Raw genomic sequence first — 17,552 nt, 5'->3', positions numbered from 1 at the left:
GGACTGTATGTGTCTATTTTTAATTGAATAGATTTGCTGTTGTTTTTTACACATCCTTAGACTTTATGTGTCACATATTTTTTTACAGTACTTCCCAATCTATGAGGGACACAGGAGATTTTTATATATATCGTTTCTGAAAGCCCAACAGTAAAGCATTCGAAGCCCCCAGGTCTTAGCACCAAATTTGATCCCATCCACGAAACCGGTGTAGAATTGCATTGGTTTATTGGGCAAGTGGGACGTCTAGAAAAGGGGGTTCTGAAGGCCATAGGACCTTGAAATTTGAGATTCTCGATCGCCAGGTCCTAGAATTTGGAGGCCCTGGGTGCTTGCTAAGTATTAAAGCCTCTGATGAATATACTGTTGTACATGGGCCTAGAAGTCAACCTGTTTCATTGATTCCTATGACAGGCAAAGAGATCTGTTGAAAATAATGAAAAATACTTTTTTGCATCCTAGGCCTTAGTCCTCTTAGTATGTCGATAAGGGGCACTTGACATGTCAATGTGTGAAATTTGGTGTCTGTTGGAGCTCAAAGAGTGAAGTTAGAGCACATCCCACGTACAATTTATACTATTAATTTTCACAGTGGGTCCGTGGACACAACTCCAAAAAGTCCAAACCACTCCAATTTGAAATCTTTAGCTTCTCAGGGGCCCCTTAGACAGTGTGCAAAGTTTCAAGTCTGAATGACTTCATTAAGTGCTCAATTGGCTGACTTGTGAATGAAAAGTCACAGTTATTTTTCTGGAATATTTTTCTTGATGTACTTCACAATCTCTGAAGGACACAGATTTTTAATATGTTTCTGAGGGCCCAATGATGAAGCATTCGAAGCCCCCAGGTCTTAGCGCCAAATTTAACCCCGTCTACGAAACCAGTGTAGAATTGCATTGATTTAATGGGCAAATGGGACGTTTGGTAAAAAGGGTCAAACATTTGGACCTAGAAATGTGAGATTCTGGAGCCCCAGGGGCCCCCAAATCAGGGCTTAAAATTTGGAGGCTCTAGACATTTTCTGAATGCATTTTGCAGCTCTAGAACTTAACACCCAAATTACTTTGCACAGGCAAGAGGCTCTGTCTGGCTATGAGAGCAAGAGGGCTGTGAGAGCGATTTTTGCATTAAAGCAAAAGAAAAAAATCTTTATTCTAGAGACTTGTGCTTTTATTATGACACAACAGGGGCTCCGGACTACCAGCACGTGAAGTTTGGGGGCCATGGGAGCTTTCTAGAAAATGTCCATCTGCAATTTATTTCATTCATTTTCTACAATGGGTTGGTGGACGGTTCTCCGAAAGGTCAAAATGACTCAAAATTGACATGTGTATCGTCAGGGTGTCATTAGACAGCGTGCAGAGATACGCTACCTTTACCTTTTGTACTTTAGTATTTTTCTGTATACTTTATAATGTTGGTAGAAATTAGCAGGTCCATACAATAAATTGGAAATGGACATTTAGTAAGTTGTTGGACACAGGGTTAATACACCTATACAATAAATTGGAAATGGACATTTAGTATGTTGGTGGACACAGGGTAAAGAGACCTATGCAATAAATTGGAAATGGACATTTAGGATTAATACACGTATACAATAAATTGGAAATGGACATTTAGTATGTTGGTGGACACAGGGGTAATAGACCAATACAATAAATTGGAAATGGACAATTAGGGTTAATACACCTATACAATAAATCAGAAATGGACATTTAGGGTTAATACACCTATACAATAAATTGTAAATGGACATTTAGTATGTTGGTGGACACAGGGTAAAGAGACCTATGCAATAAATTGGAAATGGACATTTAGGATTAATACACGTATACAATAAATTGGAAATGGACATTTAGTATGTTGGTGGACATAAACTAAAGAGACCTATGCAATAAATTGGAAATGGACATTTATTATGTTGGTGGTTAACAGACCTAGGTCTTTCGGGTCAAAGTGGGCAAAATAGTTGGTTAGGGGGCAGATAGTGGGTCTGTGGAAAGCCCTGCCCCCTCCGGGTGGTCTGGGGGTCTCATTGGTCAACTTTGGCAAAGTAGTTGGTTAGGGGGAAGATAGTGGGTCTGTGAACCGCCCCCTCCGGGTGGTCCGGGGACCTCATTGGTCAACTTGGGCAAAATAGTTGATTAGGGGGCAGATAGTGGGTCTGTGGACAGCCCCGCCCCTTCTGGGTGGTCCAGGAGTCTCATTGGTCAACTTGGGCAAAATAGTTGGTTAGGGGACAGACAGTGGGTCTGTGGACGGTCCGGCCCCCACCCAGGTGGTCCGGTGATCTTTGGGGGTCTGTGGGGGGATTGAGTCCCATTCCCCTATTAAACGAACACAGTGTGACAAATTGCACATGAGACCGCACTGCCCCGAGATGTGCCCACCTGCCATCAGTATGAATGGCGAAGGCACCCATTCATTTAATCCAGAGGTGGGACGTGAGGCTGCCACCACGTGGGTCAAGGCCGAACTGCAGGGGAAATGCTCATTCGGGGGGATTTCTTTAAATGCCCATGGCGGGGGTCTGCGGGGTCCGAGATGTGGCACCATGACACAGATCATCCCCGTGGGCCCCCCAGAAGGAAAGGGCACCACGAAAAATTTGGGGGGCTGGTGCACAGCACACATGAACCAGTGAACATTTCCCCATTTCCTAATGACTACGTTACCACCAGTCGAAAACCTTGGCCTTATGGGAGGGAAATAAACTTGCGATATAGACATGATGAAAGTGGACATGAGTAAAAACTTTGTGAATTGAAATGCACAATCCAGAAATTACACCAGCCACATAATTTAGAAGGGTTGACACTCCTAAGAACATGCAGTAATTATTTTTTATTAACTGTTTTTTTCCCACATAAATGAGGAAAGCCCATCGTTATGGACGTGACAGTTGAGAAAGCAGCACTTATTTGATGAAGGGTAAATCAAAACACTAAAATTTGTAACTATGATCTCTGAGACATCTGTATGATACAACCTTCAAGGCTGCATGATGGATTTAAATAAGATTAAAATAGCGATATGGCCTTGCACAAATACAAAGGTATGGGATTTTTGAGACTGATATGATACCGATTTTAGAGGGGGAAAATTCACCAGTTACCGATATGGTGGACCAGGGGCGTAGCCAGAACTTTTTCAGGGGTGGCCAGGTAAGACCCAGTGATTTGGGGTGGCCAAAAAAATTCACTACTGATTGTGATATTCTGTACCAAAATCAAATTCTACAGACAGAAATTCTGTAAAATTCTACAGAATTTATAGACCACAAATGTACACAAGGAATTTTAAGTTATCAATTTATTTCCAATGCCATACAAAGAAGGAAAAAAGTATTTATTTATTTATTTATTTATATCTAAAAAAAACAAGGCTGGGTTGGTGTGGATGTTTGATGCATGTTTTTACTAGCTGTAACAATGTAGTCACGAGTTCAGAACCCAACATGATCAGCTTTTCTATGTTGCTGAATGTGCCGTTATGTACTGATCCTACGTTGGCATCGTTGGCATGGCTACATGTAGTTTCTTTTTCCACGATACTGCGGTGAAATCAGAAACAAGTGACCAAGCGTCCCCATGTCAATAAATAATGCAATAAAGTTGGCTTGACGTTGGACGTTCTTGATTCACATAATGTAAGCATTTTTATATTCATCAGTATTGTATTAGGCCTTGGTGTTGGGATCTGGATTTTATTTCGTGAAAAAGCGGATCAAGTTGGGTTCTGAATTCGTGACTACAATGGTACAGCTAGTAAAAACATGCATCAAACATCCACACCAACCCAGCCTTGTTTTTTTTTTTAATTTTTTTATTATTATTGTTTTTTTAGATATACAGCCAATAAACTTCAAACAAGGGAGTCCTAAATAATGCCTAAACTAAAGACTCTGCTAACAAAATTCAGCTGACTCAATGTTAACAGACTATGATAATGGCCTACTCGGACAACACATTGTTTCCTAGAGCTGGCATAAAATACTCAAAACAGACACAAGCAGCGTATCTTTCAACCAAAACCACTAGGACTCAAGATGGCGCCGAGTATGGTTGCTGCGTTGCGAGCTCCGACACAACATAGCAATGTTTTGTTTGTTTTGTTCACAATTCTTATGTTTTTTTGTCTTGGATGTTGTCTGCCTTATTGTCTATGACAGACAAACACATTTGGACATTGGTTCAGCGATCTCACACCGAAAACTGGACTTCACATTCCTGAATGCCGACCCGCTGTTTACAAGCACGCAAGCAGAGCCCTTTGTCTGGGCAGCACGGCCGCGGAAACGCAGGAGAAAAAGGGGAAACAGAGCCGGCATTCTCATCAGAGTAAGATGCCGCGCAAATCGACCCCTGCTACCCACTATTCTACTGGCAAATGTTCAGTCTCTGGATAACAAGCTCTGCGAGCTGAAAGCGCAGATCCCTTTCCAACGAGAGACGAGGGACTGCTGCATTATCTGCCTAACAGAAACTTGGATGTCTGCGGAGATTCCAGACTCAGCCATTGAACCCGCGGGGTTCTCCGTGCACCGAGCGGACAGAGCGAAAGACCTCTCAGGTAAAACTAGAGGAGGTGGTGTATGTTTTATGATCAACAAATCCTGGTGTGATCAGAGGAACGTACATTCCATCAAGTCTTTCTGTTCTCCTGATCTGGAATTTTTTATGCTTCTGTGTCGACCATTCTGGCTACCGAGGGAATTCACAGCGGTCATTATCACAGCTGTGTACATCCCCCCACAAGCCGACACAGACCGGGCACTCAAGGAACTGTATGGGATTATAAGTGAGCAGGAAACCGCGCACCCTGAGGCTGCGTTCATTGTGACCGGGGACTTTAATAAAGTCAGTTTAAAATCAGTCGCACCAAAATATCACCAGCACATTAGTTTCAACACATGAGGGGATCCTTTCCGGGATGGCTACAAATCCCTCCCCCGCCCACCATTTGGCAAATCGGACCACTCTTCCATTCTGCTTCTGCCCGCTTACAGGCAGAAATTGAAACAGGAAGCACCCACCCTCAGAACGATCCAGTGCTGGTCAGACCAATCAGACTCTATGCTACAAGACTGTTTTAATCACATGGACTGGGAGATGTTCCTCTCCGCCTCTGATGACGACATCGAGCTTTACGCTGATAGCGTAATGTGTTTCATCAGAACGTGTGTAGAGGAAGTGATTCCGACCAGAACTGTACGAATCTATCCGAATCAGAAGCCATGGATCAATAGCGATGTTCGCGTGGCACTTAATGTGCGGACCTCTGCTTTTAATTCCGGGAATGCGGAGGAGCATAAACAAGCCAGTTATGCCCTCCGAAAAACTATCAAAACAGCAAAACGCCAGTACAGGAGCAAGATTGAAGGACAGTTTAACACCACCAACTCTAGAAGCATGTGGCAGGGAATTAACATCATCACGGACATTAAAGGGAATAAAAACTCCGCCATGAACACCGCTGCCTCTCTACCGGATGAGCTAAATACTTTTTATGCTCGTTTCGAGGGAAATAACACCGCCCTCGTGGAGAGAGCTCTCGCGGCTGAAGCTACAGAGGTTAGTTCACTCTCCGTCTCTGTAGCGGATGTAACCCGATCCTTCCAACGGGTGAATATCCGCAAAGCCGCGGGCCCAGACGGCATTCCAGGCCGCGTCATCAGAGCGTGCGCGAACCAGCTGGCTGGTGTTTTTACGGATATTTTCAACCTTTCCCTCTTTTTGTCTGTAGTCCCCACATGCTTTAAAACATCCACCATTGTGCCTGTACCAAAACAATCAAAAATAACTTGTTTAAATGACTGGCGTCCTGTTGCTCTGACCCCCATCATCAGCAAATGTTTTGAGAGACTAATCAGAGATTACATCTGCTCTGTATTGCCACTCTCTCTTGACCCGCTGCAGTTTGCTTACCGCAACAACCGCTCCACTGATGATGCCATTGCATCTACAATACACATTGCTCTCTCCCACCTGGAAAAAAAGAACACTTATGTGAGAATGCTTTTTGTAGACTACAGCTCAGCATTCAACATCATAGTGCCCTCCAAGCTAGATGAGAAACTCCGGGCTCTGGGCTTAAACAGCTCGCTGTGCAGCTGGATCCTGGACTTCCTGTCAAGCAGATGCCAGGTGGTTAGAATAGGCAGCAACATCTCCTCATCACTAACCCTCAACACTGGAGCCCCGCAGGGCTGTGTTCTCAGCCCACTACTGTATTCCTTGTACACACATGACTGTGTGGCAACACATAGCTCCAATGCCATCATTAAGTTTGCTGATGACACGACGGTGGTAGGTCTGATCACTGACAATGATGAAACAGCCTACAGAGAGGAGGTGCACACTCTGACACACTGGTGTCAGGAGCACAACCTCTCCCTCAACGTCAGTAAGACAAAGGAGCTTGTGGTGGACTTCAGAAGAAAAGACAGAGAACACAGTCCCATCACCATCAATGGAGCACCAGTGGAGAGAGTCAGCAGCTTCAAGTTCCTGGGTGTCCACATCACTGAGGAACTCACATGGTCCGTCCACACTGAAGTCGTTGTGAAGAAGGCTCATCAGCGCCTCTTCTTCCTGAGACGGCTGAGGAAGTTTGGAATGAACCGCCACATCCTCACACGGTTCTACACCTGCACTGTAGAGAGCATCCTGACTGGCTGTATCTCCGCCTGGTACGGCAATAGCACCACCCATAACCGCAAAGCACTGCAAAGGGTGGTGCGAACTGCCAGACACATCATCGAAGGTGAGCTTCCCTCCCTCCAGGAAATATATACAAGGCGGTGTGTGAAAAAAGCTCGGAGGATCATCAGAGACTCCAGCCACCCGAGCCATGGGCTGTTCTCACTGCTACCATCAGGTAGGCGGTATCGCAGCATCAGGACCCGCACCAGCCGACTCCATGATAGCTTCTTACCCCAAGCAAGCAGACTTCTGAACTCTTGATCTCCCACGATCAAAATACATCAGCACTGCACTTTATTACCCTTACTCTTATATCTCACACCGGACTGTCATAAATTATATTATTATTATTATATTATGTTCTCTCTTAACAACTGTCTATCAACCGACAGCCTGAATGTCAATACAGTACAATACTGTACATTCTATATATATATATATATATATATATATATATATATACTTTTTTAATATATTTTTATTTTTAACTTTTATTGAATAATGTGTATCTATATAGTAAAAAAAAAAAAAAAAAAAAAAACAGCGTATTGTATACTGTACAGTGTATGTTATTATTTGTATATTGTTGAGTGTAATTATGTGTATAACAGATGTTTAAATTGTGTTGTGTTAATTTGATGTTATTGTAAATTGGTATATGTCTCATCACTGTCACGACTGCTATGTTGATCGGAACTGCACCCAAGAATTTCACACACCATTGCACTTGTGTATATGGCTGTGTGACAATAAAGTGATTTGATTTGATTTGAAATAATATAATATTGAGCAGCAGCCAACTGAGTTGCATTGGAGTGACATCACCTCCCCTCTTCGAATGATTGGCTAGAGGAGAAGCTGTCGATCAAGAACCAGTGGACCAATGGGGACGCAAAATGCCCCCTGATTTACACGAAACTCTTCTCATAAGTTTTGGAAAATCAAGCACAGAACTTGGAAACAAAAGCAAAGAAAAATACAGTGTAAGCATACAAATTTTTTTATATATATGAGCAAAATTGTCAGAGAGCACAAAAAAACACTAATATAGTCAAGGAAAGCATGATTTTGTTTGCAATTCGATGACTTTGCTTACATTTTTTTTTTCAGCATATTTTAAATGTTTTCATGATGGATTCGTGCTTGTTATTATTTGATCTGTGCTTATTATTTTGATCTGCGCTTTTTATTTATTTTTGCGCTTATTATTCTTTTATCTGTGCTTATTATTTTTTGATTCACGCTTATTATTTTGATTCATGCTTATTATTTTTGGATCTGTGACCACAATATATTTGGCGGGATTTTGATCCCATACACTGCAACGGTCGTTATATGACGTCACACCTCTACACACAGAGGTTTGTGCCATGTGGGCGGTTCGCAGATGTTCAGCTTGAATAGTGCAGACTGTTTGCGTCATAGAGTGGAGAAAAAAGTCACCTGTGTTGTCAAAAGTGCTTTGCACAACAGGGGTGGCCAGAGAGGTGGCCAAGCTTCAATCAGGGGTGGCACTGGCCACCCATGGCCACCACGTAGCTACGCCCCTGTTTATATTGACAAACTGTTTTCTTAGTTGAGAAGTTTAAAATAAGCTTAAAATATTAATGTTGAGTTTACGGTTACAAATTTAATTCAGATTCATGAACAGATTCATTCGGACTTGACTCGGACTGTTATGGACTTGGTCTTGAGTCCGACTAGGCCCCTTTTGGACTCAGACTCAACTCGGACTTGATTGTTTAAAGACTCAGACTTGACTCAGACTTGACTAAGGTGGACTCAAACCCAACATTAAAACTATATGGTCTGGCAATAAATTCCTTCTTAAGATCTGGCTGAAGAACAAATATGACCTTACATCCTCAACTAACAAATAGGTTATGATTAGTGTCATGAACTCAGATTCCCAGCAGTCACAGCAGCATTCAAATATGGCCACCCCGGACTCAAATTCCCATGCACCACCTCAATCTCAATCACCAGAGTTCTGATCAGCCTCACCTGCACATCGTCACTACAGAAATCACTGCATCCTTTATAAGAAACTTTGTCACATTCAGTCCTTGCGAAGTATATGCTCTATTCCTTAGTGTTTGACATTACCAAGCGTTCTTATTTCTGCCTGATTCTCAGTTGTTATACGTTTGCCTGTTTATTGACCATGAGTTTGCTTCTAGCCTGTTTACCTCTGTTTGCTGATCACCTGACCTTCTGCCTGTACTCACTATTGGATTTTGTCTATCGTCTGTATTGGATTATTGCCTTAACTTCATTAAAACTGTCCTACTACACTTGCATCCTACTCTCCTGGTGATATATCTGACAGAATACTTCGCCGATTCTCATGGATGCAGCAGGCAACATGGAGTGGAAACTAGCCTTCACTTATCATGGACAGTTAATGGAACAACAACAAAAACACCTTACTGATTTCAATGCCAAGGTCGATCTCCTCATACAAACTATCTCTGCATTACCTCCACCCACACGGATCATCGCTAATAACCCAACGATGCCCATGCTCGACAAATTCTCAGGTGACGTTTCTCAGTGCAAATGCTTTTTACTACAATGCTCCTTGTATTTCTCCAGTCAAGAAGGAATGTCTGAACCTAACAAGATTGCACGTTTTATGAATCTACTCACTGGGAAGGCATTACTGTGGGCATCTGCCATATGGGGAAAAAGGAGGAGAATCTGTTTCCTCGTATCAGCACTTCACTGAACTATTTAAACGTGTGTTTGATCATTCACCTGAGAAATGGGAGATAAACTCTTAGACCTCACTCAAGTAAATCACTGTGTGTCTGATTATGCCTTGGAGTTCAGAACAATCGCCACAGGAAGCGGTTTTAATGACACAGCGCTTAAGTCCATATTTCATCGAGGTTTAAACCCAGAGATATTAACAGAGCTGGCATGCAGAGATGAACAACTTTCCCTTGACTCACTCACTGATTTATCCATTCGTCTTGATCTTATGCTGTTAAATCGTCCTTTGCCTATCATCAAAAAAACACCACTACCTCCCAACGAAACCATGGAACCCATTCAAATCGGACATGCACGATTAACTGAAGAGAAGACGCAGAAAACATTGTTGTTTTTATTGCAGTAAACCAGATCATCTCATTGAAAATTGTGCTCTACGTGCTTCCTCCGGCAGAATCATGAACAGCAGTCTCAATGCCCGCTCAAACCCGGTGAGTCCTTTTCAAGTTACTGTTGACAGAAATGTTATGATACTTGTCACTCTACGATACTCTGATAGGTTTTCTGTGTTAACAGCAATGATCGACTCAGGAGCTGCTGGTAACTTCATTGATCATGAGACTGAAAAAATTAAATATACCTACAGAGTCATTGTCTCAACCCAAAAGTACTCAGGCCAATGACGGAGGACCTATTGGAGATGGTTTCATAACTCATCGCACTAAACCCCTCATACTTAAGGTCAGCGCTCTTCATTATGAACACATCTCCTTCTTAATCACCACCGCTCCGAACCATCCTGTTATTCTGGGTTTTCCTTGGATGGAGCTACATAATCCTCAGCTCTCTTTGTCAGATCGCCAACTCACCTGTTGGTCTTCATATTGTCATGTCCATTGTCTTCAACTGCCCAAGCTCCCTATTGGAACCACGACCATAGAAAGTCCAGAGCATCACACCACGTTTAAACTTCCTGTCGAATATCAAGATCTAGGTGAGGTTTTCTCCAACACTAAGGCCTCTAGTCTACCTCTGCATCGTTCATATGACTGTGCCATTGAACTTCTTCCTGGAATGACTCCCCCTTGTGGTCAAGTATACCCTCTTGCAGTGTCTAAACAGAGAGCCATGGAAGAATATATACGAGAAGCCCTCCAACAGGGATATATTCGATCATCCACATCTCCTGCTTCTGCTGGTGGCTTCTCTGTAGAAAAGGGAGGTGGACTCAGACCATGTATCAACTACAGGTGGCTCAGCCAATGCACAGTGAAATACAGCTATCCTCTGCCAATAGTACCTTCTGCCTTAGAAGAAATTGTTCACCAAGCTAGATCTCCGCAGTGCTTATAACCTGGTCCGCATTCGACATGGTGACGAGTGGAAGACCGCTTTTAGCACCACCTCTGGTAACTAAAGTACTGCGTGATGCCCTATGGAATCGCCAACACCCCCTCTGTTTTCCAATGTCTCATCAATGATGTACTAAGGGACATGCTGGGAAAATTTGTCATAACCTACATCGATGACATTTAGATATTCACATCACTTGAGTCACACATTCATCATGTCCACCAAGTCCTTCAATGCCTCTTGAAACACCAACTTTACATGAATCTACGGGTAGGCTGATGATCAGGTCGTGTTTCCCTAAGGACTTACCATCCACTGTGTCATGGTGTGTTGCTATAGCGGCAACGTACACCATCAAGGTAGAAGGGGACAGCCGCCTTTCCAACCTCTCTTGCAGGAAGGAAAGCACCGATCCGACTGTGCATCTCTGGGGGTCTTCCCGTCAGGAAGAACACCACTTAGCGAACAGACGCCACTTAAAGGCATACAGGCGCCTCGTAGAGGGGGCCCTAGCCTGAGTGATAATGTCTACCACCGTTGGTGGTAAACCGCTTAGGTCTTCCACGTCCCGTCCAGGGGCCAAACATGGAGATTCCAGAGGTCTGGTCATGGGTGCCAGATGGTGCCCCGTCCCTGAGAAAGAAGGTCCTTCCTCAGGGGAATTCACCGGGGGGGGCTGTTGCGAGGAGCGTGAGGTCCGAGAACCACGTATGGGTGGGCCAGTAGGGTGCTACCATCACGACCTTCTTCTTATCCTCCCTGACCTTGCACAGAGTCTGTGCAATTAGGCTCACTGGGGGAAACGCATATTTGCACAGGTCAGGGGGCCAGCTGTGTTCCAGCGCGTCTATACTGAGAGGTGCCTCGGTCAGGGCGTACCAGAGCACGATGCACCTGGAGACCTGCTCTAGGGGAATGCCTGCCCATAGAAATGTGAGGTCAGTCCAAGGGCTGAAGAGGCGGTGACAGACCGGCGTGATGACCACGCGATGTGTCCCGCACCACCATGCCCATCTCGAGACTCGAGTCTGAAGCCAGTGCTGAAGTGGTCTCTATGCATCAACCTGAGTGGGGTGGCCACTGCTGAGGATGCCATATGCCCCAGGAGCCTCTGAAAAAGTTTCAGTGGAACCGCTGTTTTCTGTTTGAAGGCACAGCACCGACTGTGCGCACTCATTCGAAATGCTCTGAACCGGGGGGAGCTTGCTCTTTTCCCAGTTGACCCAAAACCCTAATCGGCTGAGGTGCGAGAGCACCAAGTCCCTGTGTGCACACAACATGTCCCGAGAGTGAGCTAGGATTAGCCAATCATCGAGATAGTTGAGAATGCGAATGCCCACCTCCCTTAACAGGGCAAGAGCTGCCTATGCGACCTTCGTGAAGACGTGAGGGGACAAGGACAGACTGAAAGGGAGGACCTTGTACTGATACGCCCGACCCTCGAATGCAAACCGCAGGAAGGGACTGTGTTGAGGTAGAATTGAGACGTAAAAGTACGCGTCCTTCATGTCTACCGCTGCGAACCAATCTTGATGCCGGACGCTCGCCAGAATGTGTTTTTGCATCAGCATCTTGAACGGGAGTCTGTGTAAAGCCCGGTTCAGTACTCGCAGGTCCATGAGTGGCCGCAACCCACTGCCTTTTTTCGGTACAATGAAGTAGGGGCTGTAAAACCCCTTCTTCATCTCGGCCAGAGGGACAGGTTCTGTCGCACCCTTCCATAGGAGGGTGGCGATCTCCACGCGCAAGGTAGAAGTGTTTTCATCCTTCACCAAGGTGAAGTGGATACTGCTGAACCTGGGCGGATACCTGGCAAACTGAATCACGTAGCTGAGTCGGACAGTCCGGATCAGCCATCGTGACGGATTGGAAAGCGCAAGCCACGCATCCAAGCTCTGCACGAGGAGGACCAAGGGACCTTGTGGCGGGGCGGAGCTCGAGGTGCCACACCACGTCGTGGCCGTGCTGAGTCTAGGGACATTGAAGCACTTATCTGGCTCCTTGTTACCACCCCCGGAACAACCTGGGACGGGGGAGGAAGAGGCCTGTCCTCGCAACCCGTGGAGACTGTCACATCGGGGGCGGATCTGTGCCACAGCTGGCAAGGACCACCGCTGGAGCACCAATCCTGCAAGGATAAAAAGGTGGATGGTGGTCGTGATGACAGTTGTGCACACCGGGTAAGTGACCCAGGGAACGAGGAAACTACTCTTTTGCTGAACTGTTGGCTACTGCAGCCACTTGGGCATGCGGCGAAATCAAATGAAAAGGCAACAAAAGATTCTCCTCCTGGCCCTCCACCGGGGGACGGAGTGGTCTTCTTACCAGCTCCAAGGCAGTGGGTTTTGTTGACCCCGTGTCACCCGTCTCAGGGGTGCTTTGAAGCCTTTTGTGGGTTCTTGGCGGCCGGCCGTGAGACGGGTGGCGTCTGCTTCCTGCGGTGGGCTCCACGCCGGGGCTGGGCCGAAGGGGCGGGCTGCTGTGGAGCCGATGCAGTCACCGCAGGGGGACGCACTTGGCGACGAGCAGGCGGGGTGCGGGATCTTGAGCCGTGCTAGGGCAGGATATGCCGGATAGCCTCCATCTGCTGCTTCACCGTCGAGAACTCCTAGGCAAAGTCCTCGACAGTGTCGCAGAATAGGCCAGCCTGGGACATAGGGGCAGCAAGGAACCATGTCTTGTCGGCCTCACCCATCTTGACCAGGTTGAGCCAAAGGTGCTGCTCCTGGACCACTAATGTGGACATCGCCCACCCGAGAAACCGCGCCGTGACCTTTATTGCCTGGAGAGCGAGGTCGGTCGCCGAGCACAGTTCCTGCATCAGATCTGGGGTGGAACTACTCTCGTGCAGTTCTTTTATCGCCTTGGCTTGGTGGACCTGCAGGAGAGCCATGGTGTGCAGGGCAGAGGCAGCTTGTCCAGCAGCACTGTAGGCTTTGGCCGTCAGGGACAATGTGAACCTACAGGCCTTGGACAGGAGCTTTGGCCGTCCACACCAGGTGGTGGTGCTCTGCGGGCATAGGTGCACCATGAGAGCCTTATCCACCGGGGGAATCGCCATATAGTCCCTGGCCTCCCCGCCATTAAGGGTAGTGAGGGCGGGGGAGCTGAGAAATCGGGACCGGGCAGTAAAAGGTGCCTCCCGCGATTTTGTCAGCTCCTCGTGCACTTCCGGGAAGAAAGGCACTGGAGAGGGGCGTGGCTGCTTTGAGCGGCGCCGCGAGCCCAGGAACCAATCATCGAGCTGCGAGGGTTCGGTGGAGAGCGTAGGGTTCCACTCTAGCCCGACGCTCGTGGCCGCCCGGGAAAGCACGTCCGTCATTTCCACATCAGCCTGTGACTGGGCAATCGTCCCCGAAGGGGGGAGCACAGCTAAGGCTTCTGCGTCCGACTGGACAAGACTGCTCTCCGATGCTGCGCTCGAGAGCTCATCAATTTCGCGGGCTCCGAACAAGAGGTCGAACTCTCCATGAGGCGAGCCAGTGGACTTATCCGAAAGCCCGATCGGGGCAGACGAGCGTGCTGGGGAATGGGAGGTCCGCAGAGGGATACCCGGTGGAGGCGGTCCCATTGGGGTCCCCAAATCGCCCCCAGTGCTAGCCGCGCTGGCCTCATACCCGTAGGTAGAATGACCGAGGCGGGGAGCCGCTGGGGTGGCTTGCTTTCTTATGAAAGCAAGCCGCGACTGCAACGTTACCATGGTCATGTTCTTGCAGTGAGTACATGAACCATTCATGAATGCTGTCTCCGCATGGGTCGCGCCCAGACATGAAAGACAGCGATCGTGACCGTCTGAAGTTAAGAGGTAACGACCGCAACCAGGAATAACACACAAACGGAAAGTCATCTTTAAAAAGATGCGTCTTTAAAAAGACATTCCATATGTACCGCTCTTTTAGAGAAATACTCTTTTAGGAAAATATACTCTCTTTTTTCTGCCGAAGCACCCAGGGGCGTTCTCTGCAGTGCACCAGTGCAGAGGAGGGAGAAGCCGCTGAAATGCACCGTCAGATCCAGCAGAGGTGAATGAACAGTCAGCTCAGTAAACATCGACCGTTTGGCTCCAAAGAGAAAATCTGAATGAGTAGTTGCACGCCAGCTCCTTTTATACGCATATGTCCGGGGGAGTGGCATGCAAATACCACTCGCCAATTTTCATTGGCTTTTTATCAAAGACCAGAGGTGTCTCGGGCTCCCAAGAGTGACCCCTAGTGTCACTACATCGACACAATGTCGAGTGAGTGACAGATAGGAAACTGGTAAATTATACATCCCATTGATGGTATAAGACTGAAATCAACTTATCCAGAGAGATTTGAATCCACATTTGAAATGTTAAATCAGTAATGATTACCAGCAGTCATGTGAGCAGGAGGATCAATTGTATAAAAGCCCACATCATTCTCAGTCTTTTTTTTCCTGACCTCCTGCAATATTATCAATCTTAATAAATCATCTGGCCTAGCCATCTGCAATGATGAGAGACTGGTTCCAGATTGAGTTAATGAAACAACATACACATAATAGTGATAAAAGAAATAAAACATAGTTAGTATCAAAGACTAGATGCATGAGTATGAAGTTATTTATGATGTTCTGTTTAATATTAATGTTTCTTCATGGGTTTCACTTACTACCATTTACCAATTTTTTCCTTAGCATTATCAATAATTTTTACAATCAAGTAGGTCCAAAATATTTCTTAAATATTCAAATCAGAACTTCTAGCGCGAATAACATTTTCCATTTTATGTACTTCCAAAAGAAGAAAAATTCTATTTTTTATTTTTTTTTTTTTAGATATCAGAGCATCTGAGCAAAACTGTTTACAACATTTGCTTAGTTCTGCCTCCTTATTGGAGGTTGGGACTTTATTTTCCATTTTATCTGGCATGATTGGTCACAGAACAAACCAAAGAATAAGCATCACAATGTTGGTAAGGTTGTCACACATAAAGATCATGAGAACAGATATTAAGAGCACAACTACAGCAAATTGAAAAAACAGAGAACATGAAATGATCCAAATTATTCTTAATGTTCTTTCCTTAAATTTCAGTCTCAAAGGCATCTTCTCAGTGTACCCATGATCAACCAATGCCTACACTGTGTATATAAAACAAGAAAATAAAAGAAACAATATCTAATCTTAACTAAAACAATCTGCTATATATTTTTTCTAAATTCGGGGCGCCCCTGTCTGTGTGGAGACACCAAGAGAGATGAATTCTCCCATTCAAAGCCTGCAGACGCCATCCTTAGAGAGTAAAGGGGTATAACCCCTCCTGCTCACTCTCCTTACAGAGCATGGGGTCATAGGTCTTTGTTTATTCAGGGCTCTAACAGGTCTCGCTCAATCTCTTCACCAGACAGTCCCTAACAAAAATAATAAAGTCTACCTATCTTAGTTTTGTTGGTTGATCAAGTTTACACTGATAAAGTTGCAACTCATATGTAAATTTGTTCTCCAGACATATTTAAACACATAGAAAATCAAAAACAAAACAAATAATCATGGGTTCTTACATTTAGATATCAAGACTTTATAGTGTTTAATTTAATATTGTTAAAAATTGTATTCTCTCATAAACTGGACCAGACAGAACATAAAACAGACACAAAGTTTTCACATTTATGGTTTACTTTTCATACTCAAGTTACAAAATATAATTTTCTTATTAGTCATTTTCACCCTTGTTTTTAATTTCTCTTCCTCATTTTCTTGACATCTTACATTTCCATTTGCTTAACCGTGGCTTTGATAACTAGTGACCTCAATAAAGGAAGTACACAACAAAACAATAGCCCTCCTATCATTATTGCAATTCCCAAAAACATTCCCAATTTACATAATGTATCTCTCCCTAACACATTAACACTCTTTTTCACTTTTTCTCTCCCTACTGTCTAACAGTCTACTTCTATTTCTCACCAATTTATCTGTGTCTGCATTTATCCTAAAACTTCTACAGTTCCCTTGAGTATTGGGAACTGACCTTCTGAGGGCACATATGGTGGTGATTTGACAAGGACCTCTCCTTCAGTATTTGTTTTGCCTGTCTTATATTTTTCTGTGAATTTTCTCCTTTCAGTGCTAGCACTTTTCTATTTTTCCTTTTTGTTTCTCTGTTTTTCCTTTTTTTACTCTTATCTTTAGTTTTATAATTTTTTATCAAAGTTTCTATTTACTCGCACAACGCTACATCAAATGTCCCTTCCTCTGGCCATTTTGTCATCATATCTTTGTTTCTTTTTTGCCATTTGCTTGAAAGCTCATCTATAAGGACTTTACACAATGGATATTTTAATCCTTATATGTCCACCGAAGTGGCTTCCATGATTTTTCTTATAATACAACAAACCCTATCTTTAGGAAAAATTTATCACTGTATCAATATTTGTGACAATTTTTATTTTTGGACAGTTTTATTTGTTCAGTTAATATGATCTTCCTAAAGAAATTAAGTTATTTTTTATTTATTTATAACCAATTTTTCTTATCTTCTTTTATAACCTGCACTTTAATTGTATTAATTATTATAGAACATACATGTCCACATTTTCTACATGTTGTCAATTTACTTTTAGGATCACTCCGTATCCAAATAGTGCCAAATCACAATAACAGCTGGTTTTTCTTATTTCTTTCACTGTTATTTTTACTTGGCATATAAAGAATGAAAAATTATTTTATCACCATTCATTTAGATAAATCATTACATTTAGAGGATAAACGTATATCTTACTACTTTAATTTATTTGCTTCTAGAATAATCT

Source organism: Myxocyprinus asiaticus, chromosome 42, assembly GCF_019703515.2.
Source record: "Myxocyprinus asiaticus isolate MX2 ecotype Aquarium Trade chromosome 42, UBuf_Myxa_2, whole genome shotgun sequence".
Lineage (NCBI taxonomy): Eukaryota > Metazoa > Chordata > Actinopteri > Cypriniformes > Catostomidae > Myxocyprinus > Myxocyprinus asiaticus.
The sequence above is the reverse complement of the archived record's forward strand: the minus strand, read 5'-3'. Positions refer to the sequence as shown.